We start from the raw sequence: 7,961 nt of genomic DNA on the forward strand, positions 1-7,961 counted from the left end.
CCACTAGTATGAGTAGGAGTTGTTGGAGCCCTGTTGTGCCTACTCATTCATGTTTGTTTGTCATGCCTGCTACTGCTTAGAGTTGAGTCAGGTCTGATTCATCGGGGATGAATCAGAGGTGTGTGAACATGTCCTACTGTGTGAGCTAAGTGTGTGAACACGATTTGGTAAAGGTAGCGGTGAGAGGCCATGTAGGAGTACATGGTGGGTTGTCTCATTGCAGCCGTCCTCAGGAACTGAGTTCTGTGTTTGTGATCCATGATTCAGCTACTACCACGCATTGGGCCCGAAACCAATGGACCCTCTCGGCTTCTTGATCACCCTTGTCCTCTGTCCAGGAGTTGCAACTAGTTTCTGGTGTTTGTAGTATGCTGGAGGCCGTGGGCAGCGCTGACCGTAGGGGTGGGCTGTGATGCGGTAGGCACGTGGCACGGTGTACCGGGCGCCCGTTTGGTGTCTCGGGAACCCTGTTCACATCGTTTGGGGCTGTGAGCGAAACTCCGGCCGGATCTCCTCATGGATGGAACCCGAATAGGCGATAAACCTGGACTAGAGACTCGAGTGTTTAGGCAGGCCGTGGCCGACACCCACGTTGGGCTTCCGCTTGAAGGTTGCCGAGTACATGTCGTGTAAACGGCGGTAAGTGGTGAGAGCGTGTGTGAAGAAGTACACCCCTGCAGGGTTAACATCATCTATTCGAATAGCCGTGTCCGCGGAAAAGGACTTCTGGGTTGCTTATATCAGTTCATAGACAAGTGAAAGTGGATACTTTAAAATGCGCAAGATAAGCGTGAGTGCTATGGATGGCGTTCTCGTAGGGAGACGGGAGCGGATCCATAGTGGTGTATTGATATGGTGAATATGTGGACTCGTGTGCGCCTCAAAAGAGTCGCTTGCAGTCGTAGTTTAGTATAGCCACCGAGTCAAAGCTGGCTTGCTGCAGTTAAACCCCACCATCCCCTTGTTGAAAATGATGCATATGTAGTTAGTTCTGATGTAAGTCTTGCTGGGTACATTTGTACTCACGTTTGCCTATTTTATGTTTTGCAGAGAGACTTCAGTCTCACTAGTAGTTCCGCTTGGACTTCGACGTTTAGCTTGTTACCTCAGCTACGATCTTGTGCCCTCGGCAGTATCTGGCAGATAGTCAGGCTTCTCAGCCTTTTTCATTTATAGTGGTCTGTACTCAGACATGATAGTTTCCGCTTGTGCTTTGACTTGTATGCTCTGATTGTTGGGTCATGAGACCCATGTTTGTAATATCTCGCTCCTCGGAGCCTATTGAATAAATTACTTGAGTCGTAGAGTCATGTTGTGATGCCATGTTGTATTTGCACATATCGAGCATATTGTGTGTATGCTATTGAAATGCTTGGTATGTGTGGGATCTGACCATCTAGTTGTTTATCTTTAGTAGCCTCTCTTACCGGGAAATGTCTCCTAGTGTTTCCACCGAGCCATGGTAGCTTGCTACTGCTCCGGAACACTTAGGCTGGCCGGCATGTGTCCTTCTTCGTTCCTGTGTCTGTCCCTTCGGGGAAATGTCATGCTTTGAGTACCGGAGTCCTGTTAGCCCGCTACAGCCCGGTTTACCGGAGTCCTGCTAGCCCAGTGCTACAGCCCGGACCCACTTGCTGATGACCGACACGTTCGAAGCTGGGTCATGGATGCCTGTCCCTGTAAGTCTGTGCCACTTTGGGTTTACGACTAGTCATGTCAGCCCGGGCTCCTTATCATATGGATGCTAGCGACACTATCATATACGTGAGCCAAAAGGCGCAAACGGTCCCGGGCAAAGGTAAGGCGACACCCGTGGGGATACCGTGCGTGAGGCCGCAAAGTGATATGAGGTGTTACCGGCTAGATCGATGTGACATCGAGTCGGGGTCCTGACAGTGTTGGTATAGAGGCCATGTAGGAGTACATGGTGGGTTGTCTCATTGAAGCCGTCCTCAGGAACTGAGTTCTGTGTTTGTGATCCATGATTCAGCTACTACCATACATTGGGCCCTGAAATATGACCCCGCTCGACTTCTTATTCACCCTAGTCCTCTGTCCAGGAGTTGCAAGTAGTTTCTGGTGTTTGTAGCTTACTGGAGGCCGTGGACAGCGCTGACCGTAGGGGTGGGCTGTGATGCGGTAGGTACGTGGCACGGTGTACCGGATGCCCGTTTGGTATCTCGGGAACCCTGTTCACATCGTTTGGGGCTGTGAGCGAAACTCCGGCCGGATCTCCTCATGGATGGAACCCGAATAGGCGATAAACCTGGACTAGAGACTTGAGTGTTTAGGTAGGTCGTGGTCTACACCCACGTCGGCTTTCGCTTGAAGTCTGCCGAGCACATGTCGTGTGCAGACGCTAAGTGGTGGAAACATGTATGAAGAAGTACACCCCTGCAGGGTTAACATCATCTATTCGAATAGCCGTGTCCGTGGAAAAGGACTTCTGGGTTGCTTATATCAGTTCATAGACAAGTGAAAGTGGATACTTTAAAATGCGCAAGATAAGCGTGAGTGCTATGGATGGCGTTCTCATAGGGAGACGGGAGCGGATCCATAGTGGTGTATTGATATGGTGAATATGTGGACTCGTGTGCGCCACCTCAAAAGAGTCGCTTGCAGTCGTAGTTTAGGATAGCCACCGAGTCAAAGCTGGCTTGCTGCAGTTAAACCCCACCATCCCCTTTGTTGATAATGATGCATATGTAGATAGTTCTGATGTAAGTCTTGCTGGGTACATTTGTACTCACGTTTGCCTATTTTATGTTTTTGCAGAGAGACTTCAGTCTCACTAGTAGTTCCACGTGGACTTCGACGTTTAGCTTGTTACCTCAGCTACGATCTTGTGCCCTCGGCAGGATCTGATAGATAGTCAGGCTTCTCGGCCTTTTTCATTTATAGATGTCTGTACCCAGACATGATAGCTTCCGCTTGTGCTTTGACTTGTATGCTCTGATTGTTGGGTCGTGAGACCCATGTTTGTAATATCTCGCTCCTCGGAGCCTATTGATTAAATTACTTGAGTCGTAGAGTCATGTTGTGATGCCATGTTGTATTTGCACATATCGAGCATATTGTGTGTATGTTATTGAAATGCTTGGTATGTGTGGGATCTGACCATCTAGTTGTTTATCTTTAGTAGCCTCTCTTACGGGGAAATGTCTCCTAGTGTTTCCACCGAGCCATGGTAGCTTGCTACTGCTCCGGAACACTTAGGCTGGCCGGCATGTGTCCTTCGTCGTTCCTGTGTCTGTCCCTTCGGGGAAATGTCACGCGATGAATACCGGAGTCCTGTTAGCCCGCTACAGCCCGGTTCACCGGAGTCCTGCTAGCCCAGTGCTACAGCCTGGATTCACTCGCTGATGACCGACACGTTCGATGCTGGGTCATGGATGCCTGTCCCTGTAAGTCTGTGCCACTTTGGGTTTACGACTAGTCATGTCAGCCCGGGCTCCTTATCATATGGATGCTAGCGACACTATCATATACGTGAGCCAAAAGGCGCAAACGGTCCCGGGCAAAGGTAAGGCGACACCCGTGGGGATACCGTGCGTGAGGCCGCAAAGTGATATGAGGTGTTACCGGCTAGATCAATGTGACATCGAGTCGGGGTCCTGACAGCGTTGGTATCAGAGCTTGACTGCCTGTAGGATTACTAAGCCAAACTGGTCGAAGTTGAGTCTAGAAATTCTTTAGTTATATAAGGGAATTGATTGTGGGATGGAACGTAAGGCTCTTTTTACTCCTTATACCTCATGGCCTTCTGATCTGAGTCATCATCTTCTCTTCTACGGGGATTAAGAACTAGGCTTTCTCTTCTTTCTATCAGGATCACGTGTTACTAATCCGTAGACTTATAAGATTGTTGGATTTACGCTTGAGTTCAGTTCCTACTACTTCCGTATGTTAATTGTTGATCTCGAAACCTTGATATTGTGCTTCTGAGTGGTTATGCCACCATTTTGTGAATGTCTCAAATCTTTTCTGAGCATTTACAGCCGTTATGCTGTCCGAGTCATCCCAGGTTTCTAAATAGCTTGAAGCAATTTGCAAATTCTTTCCTCCCGTTTTGATGTTCCTTTGGGCCAGATTAACCACACTAATCGGTGAGTTGAGGTACTTTATTGCCTTGACATATATGTTGGAGCTGGTATTATGACCCTAGGTGTCTTAGGGGGTCACCTAGTAATCTAGCAACGTTTTGTGTTCCCAGTGTGAAGATTCTGGCCTTTATTATCGAAAGCATCCTGTGATGCCATTTAGTTAGTAGGCATTCTATTCCTGGGTTCTGAACCCGAGATTCACTCTACCTACTTCATGTTGATAGTAATTGCTAGTGCCTTTAGGATATTAGTAAACTTTGCGATAGTCCTTGAAGTCCGTGGTATCTTCTTCTTCCAAATACCATGAACTACTTATGGCAGATGTTTATTGGATCAAAAAAAATCACAATTAGAGTACTCTTGAGGAGTTCTCCATTCATAAATCGTGACTCTGCCAGTTCTACCTTTCTGCATGGGTTATCCGGAAGAATTATGTTGAACTCGGTTCGACATACTAATTTATGCATCCACAACTCAGAAAGTTATATGTTCCTTTGAGTTGTCCCTCTTTAGTTGTCTACTGACCTTCGTCTATCAATTGATAGTCAAGAGTATGCGCGCGTTCGTTTGTCGATGCCTATTACTCTTGTGGCCCGTCAAGCCATTCCGTCCTGAATGACTAGGAGAAACAAACTCCAGTACCTCATCCATATTTAGGATTGGGTCAAAGTAGTTGTGTTCCGCAGATCAAGTTACAATCCAGCTTCTGGTATGCTCTACCCTGAAGTATTACCTTCTTTATGACAGGAATTTCATGAGAATTGCACCACCTTTTGTGAATTCTTGACATAGTGATACTTCTCGCCATCCTTTTTCATTCCTCGGTTCCGTGTTGATGCAACCGGAATACCGACAAATGAATTGTGATGTGTGAAATCAATACTCCTAGCAACCTCGTTGCTTGGTAGTTAAAGGATAATAATTTTATTCTTAGTATGTTGGTTATTGAATCACCATTCTAAGATTGATCGTGCTACCTAGTCCTTATTTCCTGGTGCAGTCTTTGATTGATGAGTTAGGATTTGTCAAGTCCTCGCTCATTTGATCATATCATCTTGCCCTGAAAAGCAAGATTGTTCTCGAGCTTAGTAACATATCGGTGGTTCGTGATTTTCCGAAGATCTTCTCGGAAGTACTACCAGGTCGTCACCTGACCGTTATGTTGAGCCCGTGATCAAGTTGGTTTCTTATGAACCACCTTCTTTCCAAGAATCGGTGTTAGATATCCCTGAGCTAGTTGGTTAAGCTGGACAACAACTTGGAGAGTTGGAAGATAAAAACTTGTCTGACTTAGTTCGTTCCAAAGGGATATTCTTGTGTAGTGTGTGTTGAAGAAAGATGATATCTTCATCGATTGGTCCCTGTGATCAGTTGCTGGACCTATTGTCTTATCAATCCCTTGATTTGAGTGTGGGCTATCGTCAAATCAAATCAGTACCAACGATGCTCGTAATGTTGTCCTACTCGTGGTTGATCCCTCGAGCATACACCATTACATCTTTGGTCTGACCAATGCTATCACCATGTTCACATGATGGTGGAAGTCCAGTGATATGGAAATTCCGATGAGTTGCTGTTGAGCCCATCAGTAGCATTTTGTCTCCCCCCATGAATCATGTTGAACATCAACCTAGTGTTGGAAACTTTTGAAAGCATTTGCTCATGCTAGCTCGTGAAGCATATGTTCGGATGTAAGAAGTGATTTCCTCTAGTTCGTGTGCATTTGATGCAAGTTGCCGCCGTGGACTCGAGAAAGTCAATGTTGCTTCCTCTGGAATCATCGCAAGTCAGTCATGCACACGTGCGAAGAATTCTGTGGTTTGAAGACTTGCAACCTTCAATCTATATGTATCCCTAGCACACCAAGCCACTGATTGATTTGTTCAAGGAGAAGAAGTTCCTTCTTAAGAGTATACCTTATGCAAGGATTTTGATATCCTCGTTGATGGTTCCCCACCTGAACTCGGTAGTGTTTTATTATAAGACTACCACGTGGTCATGCTTGTCTGGGACAGCGTGTTCACATGTTTGTAGCAGAACCAGCTCATGTTTTGGAGCTTGCTATCGTAGTTCATCTCCCGAGAATCCCGCAACGTCATCTCGTCGATTTGTGTTGCAAACTTTCATTTTTCTTCCTAGACTCGATGAGTCTGGAATATCCGGACACCAACCAGATCTGAATCTCAGGTAGATATGATGGTTTGGAACATTTCCCAAGAACTATAATATCGGTCTCTCGATAACCGGTAAAGTGGATGTCGTGGCCAACACACCCAGCCGGAAGACCTATTATTGTAGTATCTTGTTTGAGGAAGTTGGCCACCTCCCCATAAGGATTTCGTAGGAATTACCTCCGTAACTGTTTCTTATGGATTCTATTGCTCCCGAAGTCCGACCTTTTACTTGATGTCTAGTTACCAAACCATTTCAATGATTGGATTACACTAGCACATCAAGGAGAACATTAGAAGCGGAGTGCTAAATGTCTCTCGATCGATCATCCAGATTTTATCTCCTTGGCCTCGCTAAGGTGAAATCTGAGAAAGTGTTATCTTCCTTTGCATCTGCATCCTCCATCATCATTCATCATGATAGCAAGTTGTGTTGCCAGGATCCTTGACACGGATATTGGTAAAACCTTGATGAATGTGGAAATGCTCAAGTTCTTGAGAGCACGCACAAGCGCTACGTGTTATCATCGGCACTAACTGGGTTTGCTCTCAGTCTCCTCGGCAATGCTATGACCTCTTCAAACAGTGAATTCACTCCCTATTGTTGGGTTCTTCCCCAGTTACCAGAATCATTCCTAGCATTTGCATTTTGTTCCTAGCTTGCACCGCCAATGTGCCATTCTACCATGGGTCTCTTCCATTTCCGGTGATAAGCAAATTCATCCATTACGTTGTCTTCAACAAGGTAATCCACATCATCCAAGTCCGAGTATGCCATTCTACCGACCCCCTCCAAACGATCGCTCGAGAATTGCCTTAGGCTGGTTTAAAGAGTTTCAATGATCTCTGAATCAAAAGTAATTCTTTTTGCCACTTAAGGGGATATCTCTACGAGTCACCTTCCCTAAGGTGTATCGTTATGGTATCATGGCAACTCAACTCCTCGCTACGTTGACAATCGTTTACCACCTTCTTAGGTATGAAATTGTTGTCTACCTAGTGAACCTTCGTCATCCGTTTATTCCACCCCTATTGATGTGTATCTCGTGTCTCAACCCGAAAGATGGTTCTATGTCTCATTCCGTAAGTTAATCTTGAGTTGTTCGATCTTCGAGGAGATCGACCCTTCTAGAGTCTCCTTCTCCCCCCCCCCCTGTCATGTTGACAGGATTTCTCAGAGCAAGACATCAAGACAAAGATGGTGATCGAATCAACGTTTCTATGAAGTGCACCCTGGATCCTGAAGATTATACTAGTTACGTTTCCCCTTCACCTTACCCTACGCTTGAATCTCGAGACGAGATTCTTGTTTAGTGGGGGTGAGTTGTCACATCCCTAGCTTCAGGCATTGCTCTAGGTTAGCTTAATGTGTGCATCATGTCTATATTTTTGAAACTTGAATTGAGGAATATTGGAAGCCTCAAAACCCTAAATAAAAGAGGGGCAAAAACCCTAGAAATCTCATTCATTGCTCTAAAATGCTCCTCTTAAATGTTTGATAATTTTTGGTAAGGGTTCTGGTCCCAACCAAAATATTGAACATTTTTAAGGAGTTATTTTTGGGACTTTGAATTTAATTCATTAGTTATTTGAATTTGAATTATATTCATATAATTAGAATATAATTTCAAATATCCCTGAAATATTTTATAAGCTTTTGGAAAAGTCCATCTAGCAATATAAAATA

This window comes from Triticum dicoccoides, chromosome 3A, assembly GCF_002162155.2.
Source record: "Triticum dicoccoides isolate Atlit2015 ecotype Zavitan chromosome 3A, WEW_v2.0, whole genome shotgun sequence".
In the NCBI taxonomy this organism is placed as follows: Eukaryota; Viridiplantae; Streptophyta; class Magnoliopsida; order Poales; family Poaceae; genus Triticum; species Triticum dicoccoides.